General features: G+C 44.8%; 1 protein-coding gene across 7 annotated transcripts in view; it reads right to left on the bottom strand.

Annotated features, from left to right (window-relative positions):
* Positions 1-17274, bottom strand: part of LOC126470365 (thrombospondin type-1 domain-containing protein 7A-like) — a 1214159-nt gene that overhangs the window by 341197 nt on the left and 855688 nt on the right. The gene's annotated exons all lie outside the window — the stretch shown is intronic.

The following is a 17274-nucleotide window of genomic DNA, read 5'->3' on the forward strand; positions in this document are numbered from 1 at the left end:
GTTCCGGACTTGTCCCATAAATGCTATTCTCTCCGAAGTGGGGATCTTACCTCTCCAATTGCGATGATTTTGGCTTGAGAAGCGCTTACTCGCCCAACATATGCTTTGACGACCCGGGACGTGGATGTGAGGGTGCAGATAAGGCTTCTACTCACTCGGAGATGGAAAAATATCTGGTGACAACTCTGTGCTATCAAGGAGAGTATGGGTGCGTGGTGTTCCTATATCTGTTCCATCTGAAAGGAACCCAGCATCCTATGTCGCCTCAACTTCGGTCATGCTATATTAATCCATATTTTAATCTTAAGTAATGAGCCACCTCAAAGCTGTGGTTGTGGAGCCGTACAAAACGTAGATCGCAGTATACTAGACTGTCCCTTCCTTCTGGCTCTCCACGTGAAGCATGATCTTCCGACATCCTTGTCTCTAACGTTGGTGGACGACATATTGACAGCTGAGCTGATTCTTCGTGCTTTTTTCTCAGATCAAAGGTTTTAAAATGCTTTTGCGTTGGGGTCATGGTGATTGGGGTTGGGGTGGCTCCTTCTTCCTGCTGGACCTGGGGTCCCTCGACCCTATGTCCCCCGCTAATAACTCTGGTCATTCTTCTTTTAGTCTGTTTTTAATTACTTTTCAATACGGTTAGCCCTTTTCTGCCTCATCCTACTTAATTTTTTAGGAGTGCCCCTTCGCTTAGCACACTGATGGAGGTATGACAATGATCCCTTATCCTTGACACCCCCCCCCCCCCCCCCGATGAGGAATCTCTAGTTGAAAAGGTTTTAATGCTTTCTACGAGAGAGTAGGTCCTACTCTCACATCTGACCTCGGGTGGGAGGTTCGCTTCACGGTGCATGCTGTGCCTCGAGAGACACTAAACTATGCCTATCAACGTACCGACCTGCTTATTCCTCTCATCTTATTTTAATACTGTCGTTCTAACTAGAATACGCCATATTTTTAGCATTCCTACTCTTACTATTACGGGCCTCCTATCCTCCGGGATACATGGAATTTTTTATTCCTTTACCTACTTAGCCCTGCGTCGGGTCGGCAGCAGTCAGACGTGGTCTAGGTGCCTCTCGCCGTAGATGAGCCTTGGCCTGTAGATTGGCCCACCCCATATACTTTTATAGCTCGTGCAATTACTTCTTATCTCTGGCATCAAACATGCTTTCAATGTTTCCTACATAATTCACAATTCGATTATATCCCTGGCTGAACGAAGGAATGATGACATCGTTATTTAGTAGGAGGTGCAGTAAAGTTATAACATCTCCGATTCTTTTCCCTAACACTCTAAAACTGTGAAACTTGTGCAACTTCTCGATGTTATTTCCCTGCCGCCGTAAACATTTTTCATAATGTCGACGCCATGATTACATGGCCGCTGCGAAAACTCCTTTAGGAGTCTGTTTCCACAATTGGGAAATCACTGATAAAATAACGACACTGTTAGTGAATATGCGACCACGGAAAGGGTCTTTCATCGTTGGAAACAGTCAAAAGTCGCTAGGAGACAGATCAGGTGAGTAGGGAGTATGAGAAATCATTTCAAAGTTGTTTTCACAAAGAAACCGGTGCGTCACGTTTACCCAATGCGCTGGTGCATTGTCTCGGTGAAAGAGCACAGGTGCAGCCCTTTACGGCCGTTTTTCACGCAATGGTGGGAAGAGCTTATTCTTCAAAATATCATGGTAGGATGTACCTGTCACCGCAGTACCCTCCGGCACGCAATGAGTAAGGATTACACTAGCGCTGTCTCAGATCATGGCCACTGTCTTTTTTTGAGCACTGGCACTTATCCTAAATTTTTTGGTAGCTGCTGCAAACACAGGTGTTTAGCAGTACACCGTTCAGTGCACATTGTAGCGAAATGCAGAAAGATCTGCAGCGGATAGGCACTTGGTGCAGGGAGTGGCAACTGACCCTTAACATAGACAAATGTAATGTACTGCGAATACATAGAAAGAAGGATCCTTTATTGTATGATTATATGATAGCGGAACAAACACTGGTAGCAGTTACTTCTGTAAAATATCTGGGAGTATGCGTGCGGAACTATTTGAAGTGGAATGATCATATAAAATTAATTGTTGGTAAGACGGGTACCAGGTTGAGATTCATTGGGAGAGTCCTTAGAAAATGTAGTCCATCAACAAAGGAGGTGGCTTACAAAACACTCGTTCGACCTGTACTTGAGTATTGCTCATCAGTGTGAGATCCGTACCAGATCGGGTTGACGGAGGAGATAGAGAAGATCCAAAGAAGAGCGGCGCCTTTCGTCACAGGGTTATCTGGTAACCGTGATAGCGTTACGGAGATGTTTAGCAAACTCAAGTGGCAGACTCTGCAAGAGAGGCGCTCTGCATCGCGGTGTAGCTTGCTCGCCAGGTTTCGAGAGGGTGCGTTTCTTGATGAGGTATCGAATATATTGCTTCCCCCTACTTATACCTCCCGAGGAGATCACGAATGTAAAATTAGAGAGATTCGAGCGCGCACGGAGGCTTTCAGACAGTCGTTCTTCCCGCGAACCATACGCGACTGGAACAGAAAAGGGAGGTACTGACAGTGGCACGTAAAGTGCCCTTCACCACACATCGTTGGGTGGCTTGCGGAGTATAAATGTAGATGTAGATGTAGATTGTTGAACCTAGAGCTCAGCAGCAGATGGCCCCTACGTGTTCCCATGTTGACAAAACCACATCTTCAGGTACGGCGGCAAAGGTGTCGAATTCATGCCATGGAGAAGCGATTCTATACAGCATTCCCAAGGTGAACCAACACGGAAGACCTAAAAATGGCTCTGAGCACTATGTGACTTAACGTCTCAGGTCATCAGTCCCCTAGAACTTAGAACTACTTAAACCTAACTAACCTAAGGACATCACACACATCCATGCCCGAGGCAGGATTCGAACCTGCGACCGTAGCGGTCGCGCGGTTCCAGACTGTAGCGCCTAGAACCGCTCGGCCACTTCGGCCGGCACGGAAGACCTAAAATAAGAGCGGAAACCACTGCAAGTTGCTTCTCGCCCATGCTCATGAATGATAGAAGCCGATGTTATGGAAGAAAAATTTAATCAAAGAGCCTCTTCAGTAATGAAAAGGTAACTAAAGGTACCAGAAAAACTGTTTTAATATTTACTGTACTGTAGTTTCTGATATGGAAAACGGAGATTACAGTACAGAATGACTAAAACATTAACGTTACACTACGTGCAAAACAATCTGTTCGCCTTAGTGATAGGTTAGGTAATCAATCAGCGTAGTAGCTCTTGCAGAAAGAATAGCAGCGATTGTGGAGTCCATGTTATCTATAGCTAAATATTAAGTATAGAATGAAATATTTCATAGAAAATGAGGCAGTGCGCTGTGAGGAATCTGTATTAATTTGCAGTCAGCGTTCTCTAGCAGGACTTGAGGCAAGTGTTCGTATTCTCAATGAGCATACAGGTTCCGTCTGTAGGGGTAAAAGAGAAGTCACGAACAGTAACATTACAGGTGGCAAGTAGTGGCAGAAGACTCAATCCTGTGATGGGTGGTTTATGATTCAGGAGAAAGGGAACTGTTGTGTGTGTGTGTGTGTGTGTGTGTGTGTGATAGAGAGAGAGAGAGAGAGTTGGGGAAGACAGTGTTGGGCAGAAATGACGAGACGCTTCTGGCCACACTGTCTGTACATTATTTTGCTGTTGTGTGCGAAATCATACGGTAGAAAGTTTTTTTAAATTGTGAAAAGAGCTGCAGCCGCACTTCGATAACTGTCACACCACAAAAGGCGTAGGAGCGGATCAGCAAGTGAGAAATTTGGCGTTTGTTGAGATGAGGTGGCTGTGGCTCCAGGACAGTGGAAAATTTAGTTGCAAAGCTGTTTGATTATTGTCATGAAAACTGAATAAAAATTACAGTAATTCCCAAAAGGAATAAAGTCGTTCATTTGAATAAATGACGCATATGTTGTCCTCAGGAGTACAGACTATATCGGGAAGATTCTTAAGAAAATGTATCTGCTGCAGAATAGATACAAAACCAAGCTTAAATCCCCACGAAGTAGGTGTTACGTTAAACACACTCAGCTAATTGAATGGTAATGCGTGATAACCTAAATAACTACCGAACAACTACTTTAGCAAAATACACTCCTGGAAATTGAAATAAGAACACCGTGAATTCATTGTCCCAGAAAGGGGAAACTTTATTGACACATTCCTGGGGTCAGATACATCACATGATCACACTGACAAAACCACAGGCACATAGACACAGGCAACAGAGCATGCACAATGTCGGCACTAGTACAGTGTATATCCACCTTTCGCAGCAATGCAGGCTGCTATTCTCCCATGGAGACGATCGTAGAGATGCTGGATGTAGTCCTGTGGAACGGCTTGCCATGCCATTTCCACCTGGCGCCTCAGTTGGACCAGCGTTCGTGCTGGACGTGCAGACCGTGTGAGACGACGCTTCATCCAGTCCCAAACATGCTCAATGGGGGACAGATCCGGAGATCTTGCTGGCCAGGGTAGTTGACTTACACCTTCTAGAGCACGTTGGGTGGCACGGGATACATGCGGACGTGCATTGTCCTGTTGGAACAGCAAGTTCCCTTGCCGGTCTAGGAATGGTAGAACGATGGGTTCGATGACGGTTTGGATGTACCGTGCACTATTCAGTGTCCCCTCGACGATCACCAGTGGTGTACGGCCAGTGTAGGAGATCGCTCCCCACACCGTGATGCCGGGTGTTGGCCCTGTGTGCCTCGGTCGTATGCAGCCCTGATTGTGGCGCTCACCTGCACGGCGCCAAACACGCATACGACCATCATTGGCACCAAGGCAGAAGCGACTCTCATCGCTGAAGACGACACGTCTCCATTCGTCCCTCCATTCACGCCTGTCGCGACACCACTGGAGGCGGGCTGCACGATGTTGGGGCGTGAGCGGAAGACGGCCTAACGGTGTGCGGGACCGTAGCCCAGCTTCATGGAGACGGTTGCGAATGGTACTCGCCGATACCCCAGGAGCAACAGTGTCCCTAATTTGCTGGGAAGTGGCGGTGCGGTCCCCTACGGCACTGCGTAGGATCCTACGGTCTTGGCGTGCATCCGTGCGCCGCTGCGGTCCGGTCCCAGGTCGACGGGCACGTGCACCTTCCGCCGACCACTGGCGACAACATCGATGTACTGTGTAGACCTCACGCCCCACGTGTTGAGCAATTCGGCGGTACGTCCACCCGGCCTCCCGCATGCCCACTATACGCCCTCGCTAAAAGTCCGTCAACTGCACATACGGTTCACGTCCACGCTGTCGCGGCATGCTACCAGTGTTAAAGACTGCGATGGAGCTCCGTATGCCACGGCAAACTGGCTGACACTGACGGCGGCGGTGCACAAATGCTGCGCAGCTATCGCCATTCGACGGCCAGCCCCGCGGTTCCTGGTGTGTCCGCTGTGCCGTGCGTGTGATCATTGCTTGTACAGCCCTCTCGCAGTGTCCGGAGCAAGTATGGTGGGTCTGACACACCGGTGTCGATGTGTTCTTTTTTCCATTTCCAGGAGTGTATTATCAGTAGGCCTGTCCCATAACCCGAAGAAATTTTAATCACATGTAAAGGCTCTCTGTTATACAAAAATCAGTTTACGGACACTTGTGTTTTAGATAAGAACCGAAAGCCAGAATAGGAAAAGAAAAGCCGTAATGTTGACTTCTTCCTTTCACAAAGAAAATCGAGATACTTACCAACACTGAATAGCCGTGCTGTTGCGAAGGTGAGAGACACGGTAATCAGTATCAGCGGGGTTGACAAGCAGCTTACATTTCTAAACATCAATGTCTCAGGCCCCGATAGACTTCCTGTCATATTATATTAGCTCCACGCATAACCATAGTTAACAACTGATCCCTTGAGCAGAGATAGGTTCCCCGTGAGTGAAGTAGCACAGGTCACATTCTTCTACTGATAAGGAAGTTTAGCTATCGTCCTGCATCTATATGTAGCAGAATCTCACAACATATTCTCTGTTCAAACATAAAGACCTACCCGAAAGAAAGTAAATTTCTCTATGAAACTAAGCATGGGTCCCAAAAACATCGATAATACGAAACCCAACTCGCGCTCTTTAAAGATCATGCCCTCAGTGCCATGGTGTAGAAATTAGATTTTCGGGGTTTGTAGACTTGCTAAAAGCGTTTAGTATAGTGTTACATCAATGCCTCCTGAATGAAATAGGTTCCTGTGGGATATTTAAGGGGGGTAGGACGTCAAACGGGCCTACTTGGAGCAGGAGAGGCACCACAGGACATTTTAATTTCCACTGTCTATACTTTTACAAATAAATTTTTAAAACTTTATCAGCATGACCAGCAAGGATTAAGGATTTACACTCATAGCAGTGGAAGTTCACAAACATGACGAAATATTTTTTTTTTTACATGTGAAGTTTCATCAGTTTTTTCAGTTACTGTTGGCAGAATTTGATGCTATAGGTAGACTTTTCCTCATAAGTAGGAGAGACTCTTCGATGAATTTTGCGTAGCGTACAAACCATACTTACAGGTGTATGAAACTCTAGAATTTATGTAATTTATGAAAAAATGAATAAGCTGTTACATTTTAAACTTCATGTTTAGAAAAAAACTCAAATTTTATAGTTAATTACCTCAGTTTTTACCACAGTTTTTAATGGATTTGGAAAATTCTAGAGTTTCATACACCTGTAACTATGTTTCGTATGCTATGCAAAATTCATCGAAAAATCTCTCCTAGTTGTGCAGAAAAGTGTACCTATAGGAACAAATGCAGCCAATAATAAGTGAAAAACTGATGAAATTTCAGATATAAAAAAAAATAATTTTGTTACGTTTTTGAACTTCCACTGCTATGGGTGTGAATCCCGAATCCTTCCTGGTCATGCTGAGAAAGTTTTATAGATTTATTTGTAAAAGTATAGACAGTGGAAATTAAAATGTCCTGTAATGTCTCTCCTGCTCCAAGTCAGCCCGTTTGACGTCCTACCTCCCTTAGCCATATTTATTACTGGATAGAAAATTTCCTCATAGGGTCGGGACACAGCACGTAATCCTGGATGGTGAGTCAGCTACAGATACTGAAGGGATACCTGCTGTGCCTCATTGTATTCAGTGTTTTCCATGTTATAGATTTATGAATTAGCGGAGACTATTTTCAGATGTTCCCGGCCTCTTACAGATTATGCTGTTCTCTGAGGAAATTACTGGCAACTGCTTTTAGATTTTGACAATATAATAGGTTGGGGCAGAAGCCTGGCAACTAGCTTTTAATGTAGAGAACTGCAATGTTGTTCTCTTCACCAAACGTAAAAGTGTGGTGTATTTAAATACGGGATTAATGAACCGCAACTAGAGTAAGTCATGTTGTGCAAGTGTTTAGGAACAATAAGGTGTGGAGATATCAAGTGGAGTGGTCAGTTGGCCTAAGTTATGGGTTAAGCAAATGGTAGACTTTAATTTATTGGCAGGATACTCTGAAATTGAAGTTAGATGGCACAATGATTGCCAACAAAATGGCTGTACATTCCACGCTTCTATACTGTTAAATTGTGGAGACTATGAATATTGTTCTGGCGCCAATGTATTGATCAGACAGATATCACGAAGATACACAACAGGAAAATGAAAAATGAACACAACGAATTCGTCGACCCAATAGAGAATATATTTTTGATACACGGTTGAGGGCATATATAGCAAACAATCACATCGACAGAGCAGCACACATCCAGTACAGTCGAGAGGGCGTGCGAAATGTCAGCGGTAGTACCCTGTATGCCCTCCTTTCCCATTAATGCAGGCTGAAGTTATCGCATAGAGAGGTGCATTGCCATGTTGGAAAAGCGTACCGCTTTGTAGGTAGCACAACAGACTGAATGATGTTTTGGATGTACCGCACGCTGCCCAATGATACCTCAACGATCATCGGAGGAAAATGGCCATTGTAAGACGTAGTTCCCCCACCACTATGCCGGGTGTTGGCCGTGTGTGCTCCTGTCATATACATTTCACCTGTGGGATTCCACATATGCGTACGGCCATCAGTGGCCCAAAGCAGAAGCGACCCTCATCACTGAAGGCAAAATGTCTCCAATTGTTCTTCCATTAGCGCCTTTCTCGAGACCACTGGAGGGACTGCACAACTTTGGGGCGTGAGCGGTAGACGCCCAAACGGCATGCAGGAACGTAGCCTGCTTCACAGAGACGGTTGCAAATGGTGCTTGATGATACCCCCAGAGTAACAGTGTCCCATATTTGTTTGGAATCGCGGTGCGGTCAGATACGGCACTTCTTAAGATGCCACGATCTTGGCGTGCGTCTGAGCTCGCCGCTATCCGGACCCACCCTGACGGCCGGACCCAAGCTGATGGGAATGCACATTTTATGCTGAGCACTGGCCACAACATCGATACACTGTGGAAACCTCTCGATCCACGTCTAGCACATTACTGCGGTATGATCACCCAGCCTCCCGCAGACCCGCAATACGCCCTCGCTCAAACGCCGTCACTTACACAAACTATTCACGTCCACTCTGTCACTGCAAGCTACCAAAGTCGCAGACACAGAGGGAGATCCGTAAGCCACAGCAAACTGCCTGCTCCTGGCTCTGAAGGTCAACAACTCCTGCGAAGCTTGCAATATTCCACAGTTGATAATAGAGTTCCTAGTTTGTCCGCAGCGCTGCACGTTTGTTCATACTATGAACTGCCCTCTCATCGTGTCCCGTGCAAGTATGGTGTCCTGCCTCAGTCACTTGCATCAAGGTGTTCCATTTTTCATTTTCCAGTAGCTGTAAAATGAGGCTAAAAGCAGCTTGGACGGAAGTATACTCACCGTAACACTTTCTACACTTCATCCGTAAATAGGATGGGAACAAACCTTAATATATCATACAGTAAAAAGTCCAGATGTGTGAAATAGATTAGCACAGCTGTAGGTCATGAGAATAGCGGGTTTTAATTCATAGGTAGGATACTGGAAAGATGCCGCTTGTCTACAAAAGATACTGCGTTAAAATGCTTTTATGGCTCTTAATTGAATACTGTATAGGACTCTTTAACAGGTCAGACGCAGGATGTCAAGCATATATAATGAAGGGAAATGCGAATGGTCACAGGGTTATTTCACTGGAGAGAGAGAGCGTAAAAGAAAGCTAAAAAGTTTTACCTGTAATACACTCTGAAGATGGCCGTTGTAAACCTCGCGGAACCTGCTTAAAAGGTCAAACAACTGGCTTACGGAGCAGGAACTGATGGTGTAGAAATTGTAGAGATAAAACTGGGCTAATAACAGCTCGTGTAGAGGCGTACGAGCGGTCATTCCCCCCACCCCCCGAATGCGCCATCCATGAATGGAGCACGGAAAAATCATAGAAGCAAAGTCTGCAAAAGGCTTCCGGAAGTAAGATGTCCATCCTATCATTCTTTATCGCTTTAAAGAGGAAGTTGGCGTCAAGATAGTGTCGAGGTTGCATCTCGATGTTCAACAGTGGACGTTCATTTGCTTATACAGTATATGATCAAAAGTATTCGGACACCTATTAATGGACATTAATATGGACAGTGTCGAACTCTTCGCCTTCATGACGGCTTGATGTCTGCTCTGGATACTTTCAAAGAGGTGTCTGAACGTCTGTGGAGGAATGACAGCCGAGTGTTCATGAAGAGCCAAAACCAGAAAAGGTTGTGATGTAGGATGCATGCGTCTGGAGTGAAGTCGACGTTCTAACTCACCCCCAAGGCGTTCCACTGGGTTCAGTTCGAGACGCTGGGCAGGCCAGACTATTTAAGGAATGTTAGTGTCTACAAACCATTGCCTCACAGATGATTATTTATGACACGATGCACTGTCATGCTGTTACAAATAATCATCTCTCAGAACTGTTCCTCTGATGTACGCAGTACACAATGCTGTAAAACGTGCTTATGTCCGCATTTAGTGTTTCCTTAAGCGCAATAGGGGGAATACACCCTAACCACAAGAAACGCCCCCATACCGTAATATCACCTCCTCGGTACTTCACTGCTGCGACTACACGTGATGGCAGGTAGAGTTCTCCAGGCATTCGTTTACACCCAAACCGTTCCACCGGATTGACACAGGGTATAGTGTGATTTATCACTTCATATCACTCATTTCCAATCATCTACTGACCAGTAGCGTTGCTCTTTACATCACCTGAAGCGTTGGTTTGCAATGAGTACAGCAATGTGTGGTTTATGAGCGGTGATCGACCTTTGTACCCCGTTCTTTTAACTCCCTACGCCCACTCATTGTTCTAGCTGTACTGCTGGTACACTTTGAAACGCAAGACTGTTTGCTTTTGCTGATTTCACGCGATATTTTAAACCACACTCCGCAATGCACGGCAGTCCCTCTCCGTCATTACGCGAGGTCTACGCTGTCTAGGTTTAGCTACGGTTGTTCCTTCGCGTTTCCACTTGACAATCACTTCACCAAGAGACGACTTGGACAGCTTTAGAACAGTTTAAATGTCCCTGACAGATTTTTTACCAAGGTGGCATCCGATGGCAAGTCGACGTCCGAAGTCACCGAGCTCTTCCATTCTGCCGTTACTGCTCTCCACTCTCATTACATACAGTTCTCAACCCTCCACTGCATAGGAGTGACCGATACTTTTGATCAGGTAATGTATTGTTCCTAGATATGGGAATTCTGTATTAAAAATATACGTTTTTGTCGAGTCGAGAACTATTTCTTTTTTACATTCGTCGAGCTCGTTTTCGAAAATTTCAGAGTAATTCACTAATCTGCGTAAACACCATATTATGGCATTTCGACTTAATTTCTTAGCTAGTGGTGCCAGCTGCTTAATAGAGAACCTCCTACTTACGTGTGAAACTTCAGTTACGCCATCCATGTGCACTGAAAACGAAAGGAGATAAGCATGGTGGTCGCGTACGTCCGCTTAGCGTCAGGTCAATGGCGTCACGCAGACACGCGTCCCACGCGCGGCAGCCCGTAATACGAGTCCATCAGGTAAGATTTACGACAGCTTAGGAGGATCCACGGGTGCGTGTGGCTGCTCCACAGCATAGCGGCCTGTATGGAGCTCACTGTGTTACTGAGTTTCCCTCAGTATGCGTCGCTGTTTATTTCAAGTAGTTCCTTTACGGTAGGTTTAGTTCAAACATACATTTATTTGTTAAAAACATGTGTTTCCTCTGAGCTGTTATCTTTTGTATGTCAAAGTCAACTTCTGTACTTGACTTTTGATGGAGGCTGTTACTTAAATTAATAATTCTCAAATTTATTTCTGAATTTGTCGGGTGGAAATGAAATGCAGTTATTATTCTTGAGAGCTCCTAGGTGCACAGAGCAGATTTTCTGAGCGTCTCGCAGGACTGTATCAGATGCAAAAAAGATAGGAACTACAGACTGACTGATATCAAGTTGGCTGTATTCATCGTACTTTTGGGTGTCTCATTTGTTCTAAGTTTCATCTGCATCGAATTTCTGGTACAGTGAGCTATGCCCATTTCTTGGCTTTGTAGAGTATTTCCAGTTGTGTTGTTATTTAGTGTTAATACGTCAACGTGTGTAGTGTTTAGCTATTTTATGTTGTAAGTGCCACTTGTTTATGAGTTTTCTTAGACTGCATCACTATCCCTACTGCCTTAGAGAACTGATGTAAGGCAGTTCTAATTCTACCTTGTTATAAAAGGATAGGGAGAAGCTATTAAAATTTAACAGCTAACTTACAATAGTTGTTGCGACTGTGTGCTAGTTTTTAACATTTATATAAAAAGTTGACGTGTATTTTTCATGGAACGGGTAGCTATATATAGAAAATATATTTCGACAGTTATTAACTGCTGTACAGGAGTAAATAATAGATTTCACACTTAGTTTTGAGTGTAAATAAGCAGCATCCCCAATTTTAGCGATTATGTGTTTACAGTTGTTGCTTGGTGCTGTATCTTCAGCATAGTCAAATTAGTTGGGGGCACATACACTTCTACAGCACTTTTCTACCCGCGCATAGATCGTCGTAATTATCACCATGACGGAAAGAACGGGCAATAAAATACCGAACCTATGCTGTTAATTTACAAATTAACATAATTAAAAGAAGAGGAAGTACTGTGGAAATCTACACTACTCTTCATTAAAATTGCTACACCACGAAGATGACGTACTACAGGCGTGAAATTTAACCGAAAAGAAGAAGATGCTGTGATAGCAAATGATTAGCTTTTCAGAGCATTCATACAAGGTTGGCGCCGGTGGCGACACCTACAATGTGCTGACATGAGGAAAGTTTCCAACCGATTTCTCATACACAAACAGTAGTTGACCGGCGTTGCCTGGTGAAACGTTGTTGTGATGCCTCGTGTAAGGAGGAGAAATGCGTACCATCACGTGTCCGACTTTGATAAAGGTCGGATTGTAGCCTATCGCGATTGCGGTTTATCGTATCGCGACATTGCTGCTCGCGTTGGTCGAGATCCAATGATTGTTAGTAGAATATGGAATCGGTGGGTTCAGGAGGGTAATACGGAACGCCGTGCTGGATCCCAACGGCTTCGTATCACTAGCAGTCGAGATGACAGGCATCTTATGCGCATGGCTGTAACGGATCGTGCAGCCACGTCTCGATCCCTGAGTCAACAGATGGGGACGTTTGCAAGACAACAACCATCTGCACGAACAGTTCGACGACGTTTGCAGCAGCATGGACTATCAGCTCGGAGCCCATAGCTTCTGTTACCCTTGACGCTGCATCACAGACAGGAGCGCCTGCGATGGTGTACTCAACGACGAACCTGGGTGCGCGAATGGTAAAACGTCATTTCTTCGGGTGGATCCAGGTTCTGTTTACAGCATCATGATGATCGCATCCGTGTTTGACGACATCGCTGTGAACGCACATTGGAAGCGTGTTTTCGTCATCGCCATACTGGGGTATCACCCGGCGTGATGGTATGGGGTGCCTTTGGTGATACGTCTCGGTCACCTCTTGTTCGCATTGACGGCACTCTGAACAGTGGACGTTACGTTTCAGGTGTGTTATGACCTGTGGCTATACCCTTCATTTTATCCCTGTGAAACCCCACATTTCAGCAGGATAATGCACGACCGCATGTTGCAGGTCCTGTACGGGCCTTTCTGGATACAGAAAATGTTCGACTGCTGTCCTGACCAGCGCATTCTCCAGATCTCTCACCAATTGAAAACGTCTGGTCAATGGTGGCCGAGCAACTGGCTCGTCACAATACGCCAGTCACTAGTCTTCATGATCTGTGCTATCGTGTTGAAGCTGCATGGGCTGCTGTACCTGTACACGCCATTCAAGCTCTGTTTGACTCAATGCCCAGGCGTAACAAGGCTGTTATTACGGCCAGAGGTGGTTGTTCTGGGTACTGATTTCTCAGGATCTATGCACCCAAACTGCGTGAAAATGTAATCACATGTCAGTTATAGTATAATAAATTTGTCCAATGAATACCCGTTTATCATCTGCATTTCTTCTTGGTGTCGCAATTTTAATGGCCAGTAGTGTAGATTAGAAATACCTAAATACAATGACGGAAATAAAAATCGTATCACCAAGAAGGAGTTGTGCGACATAAACGAAAGTGGGTGGATGTGTTTCTACATCTGAAAGATGGTGTCTATTCTGTGAAGATTCAAATCAGGTCTGCTTTAATTACGAGCTCTAATGATCGTGAGCGTTAGTTACCTCTGAGACAATGACGTGGTGAGTTGATCGTAGTCAAAAATGCCTTGGACTGATGACTTTAGCAGTTAAGTCCCATAAGATTTCACACACATTTGAAAATGCCTTGATGGCGACAAATACGCCATTAATGATACCTCACTGAGGTTTACGAGGTCGTGTAATAGGGCTACGTGAAGCAGGGTGTTCTTTCTGCGACAATGCAGAAAGACTTGTCAGGAATGTAGCCACTGTACATGATTGCCGGCAGCGGTGTTACAAAAATGTACTACCGAGAAGGAAGAACATCGTGTTCGGCGTATGTCTCTGAAGCATCGTTCAGCGTCTCCAGCAGCAGGCTGAGCAGCAGCTAGCATCACAGTGACACAACAAACTGTTAAAAATCGGTTAATTCAAGGATAGCACACAGCCAGACGCCCTGTAGTGTGCATTCCACTGACCCCAGACCACTGCCATTTGCGACTTCAGTGGTGTCAAGCGAGAGCTAATTGGAGGTCACGGCGTAGGTTTGCTACATTTTCTGATGAAAGCTGACGGTGCATCGGTGTCAGTGATGGCCCTGTGTTGGTTAGGTCGCCATTTGGGAACCTACAAACAACCTGTCTACGTGCTACACACACTGAACCTACATCTGGTGCAATTATCTGGGGTACAGTTTCGTATGACAGCAGGAGCACTCTCGTGGTTATTACACGCACCATGACTGCAAACTTGGACGTCAGTCTGATGATTCAACCTGTTGTGCTGCCATTCATATACAGTACTCCTGGGGGTGACTTCCAAGAGGATACGTTCTGCCTCATAGCACTGTTGTAACACAACATACTCTAGGGAGTGTCGACATGTTGCCTTGGCCTGCTCGAACACCAAATCTGTCTCCAGTCGAGACATGTGAGACATCATCGGACGATAACTCCAGCGTCATCCACAAACAGAATTACCTGTCCTCGTATTGGCCGTCCAGGCATGGAACTCCATCCCACAAACTGACATCCGACATCCGGCACCTGTACAACACAATGCATGCACGTTTGCATGCTTTGCATGCTTGCATTCAACATTCTGGCGCTGATTAATGTACCAGCATTTAACATATTCAACTGCTTTTCTCGCGCTTACGTTAATCTGTGATCTTGCAATGTTAATCACTTAAATTTGTTACCTATACAAAAGTGGCAACAAAACGACTATTCACGTTGGTGTGTAGATTATATGAGTCTGGCGATATACCATCTGACTTTCGGAAAAGCATCACCCACACAATTCCGAAGACGGCAAGAGCTGACAAGTGCGAGAATTATCGCACAATCAGCTTAAAAGCTGCTTACAAGAATAATATACAGAAGAATGCGCTAGGTGACGATCAGTTTGGCTTTAGGAAAAGTAAAGGGATGAGAGAGGCAATTCTGACGTTACGGCTAATAATGGAAGCAAGGCTAAAGAAAAATCAAGACACTTTCATAGGATTTGTCGACCTGGAAAAAGCGTTCGACAATATAAAATGGTGCAAGCTGTTCGAGATTCTGAAAAAAGTAAGGGAAGCTATAGCGAGAGGCGGGTCATATACAATATGTACAACAACCAAGAGGGAATAATAAGAGTGGACGATCAAGAACGAAGTGCTCGTATTATGAAGGGTGTAAGACAAGGCTGTAGCCTTTCGTCCCTACTCTTCAATCTGTACATCGAGGAAGCAATGATGGAAATAAAAGAAAGGTTCTGGAGTGGAATTAAAATACAAGGTGAAAGGATATCAATGATACGATTCGCTGATGACATTGCTATCCTGAGTGAAAGTGAAGAAGAATTAAATGATCTGCTGAACGGAATGAACAGTCTAATGAGTACACAGTATGGTTTGAGAGTAAATCGGAGAAAGACGAAGGTAATGAGAAGTAGTAGAAATGAGAACAGCGAGAAACTTAACATCAGGATTGATGGTCACGAAGTCAATGAAGTTAAGGAACTCTGCTACCTAGGCAGTAAAATAACCAATGACGGACGGAGCAAGGAGGACATCAAAAGCAGACTCGCTATGGCAAAAAAGGCATTTCTGGCCAAGAGAAATCTACTAATATCAAATACCGGCCTTAATTTGAGGAAGAAATTTCTGAGGATGTACGTCTGGAGTACAGCATTGTATGATAGTGAAACATGGACTGTGGGAAAACTGGAACAGAAGAGAATCGAAGCATTTGAGATGTGGTGCTATAGACGAATGTTGAAAATTAGGTGGACTGATAAGGTAAGGAATGAGGAGGTTCTACGCAGAATCGGAGAGGAAAGGAATATGTGGAAAACACTGATAAGGAGAAGGGACAGGATGATAGGACATCTGCTTAGACATGAGGGAATGGCTTCGATGGTACTAGAGGGAGCTGTAGAGGGCAAAAACTGTAGAGGAAGACAGAGATTGGAATACGTCAAGCAAATAATTGAGGACGTAGGTTGCAAGCGCTACTCTGAGATGAAGAGGTTAGTACAGGAAAGGAATTCGTGGCGGGCCGCATCAAACCAGTCAGTAGACTGATGACAAAAAGTATTTTCGAAGTTTCATTATTCTACATTAATTAGTTTTTTTTGTGTTGCGATTTTTTTCTGTCAGCGTGGTTTGTACACAGTGTCAATCAAATACTTTTTAGAATAATGTTCAATCCAACTGCACGAGGTTGCTTATAATCCAGGGTACCAATGAATGTCGATTAAGAAAATGCGCAAAGGAAAGTAGTTTGTAATTACTGAGCATCGCTGATATTTTCATTTACATTTTAGTTCGTTGTTTCCATTGTTGCATCGCGGATGAAATAGCTGGACGTTAAGGAATTTCAGATACACTGATCTGCCAACGTGCCTGAGGCACATGGCTGATGACAAAGCCGACCTTCGAACCACCCCGCACGTTACATCAACTAGGGATGAGAAAAACCGACTGGTTAATACCCATAGCGGTATTTTAGTTCTGAATAACTGATATCTTTCGGTATTTTTTTGGTCTCGGTTATAAGAGGTGTTTTCATTTTTTCCCAATGACCGGGTAAAAAACTGAAATTTCAATTAGCCATAGGAGCAGTGCTAAAATATTTCGTTTTTAAATAAAGACTTTTTAGAGAACTAGTAATTACTGTGACTGCCAGTCAAAAGCGTTAAGAACCACCTTTTGCAGCATGGGCCGCTGTGAGGCGTGCAGGAAGAGAATCAGTGATGTTCTGGAAGATACCGATAGGAATGCGGAGACGTCCTGACTCCGGTGTCGTTGTCAGCTGTGCTAGGTTTCTCGCTTGTGTATCGATGGTACACCACCAACATCGAGGTAGTCCAACAGTTTCTGGATTGTGTTTACAACCGGGGAGTTTTGTGGTCAGGGGAGCACGGTAAAATCATCCTGGTGCTCTTCGAACAACTCACGTAAACTGCGAGCAGGATGAGGCATTGCGTTGTCGTGCTGGTAGACGCGATCGTGCCGAGAAAATGACAGCTGCACGTAGGAGTGGACATGGTCCCCAAGGATAGATGCATACTTGTGTTGATCCATTGTGCTCTCCA

This window comes from Schistocerca serialis, chromosome 3 (genome assembly GCF_023864345.2).
Source record: "Schistocerca serialis cubense isolate TAMUIC-IGC-003099 chromosome 3, iqSchSeri2.2, whole genome shotgun sequence".
NCBI classification, from domain to species: domain Eukaryota; kingdom Metazoa; phylum Arthropoda; class Insecta; order Orthoptera; family Acrididae; genus Schistocerca; species Schistocerca serialis.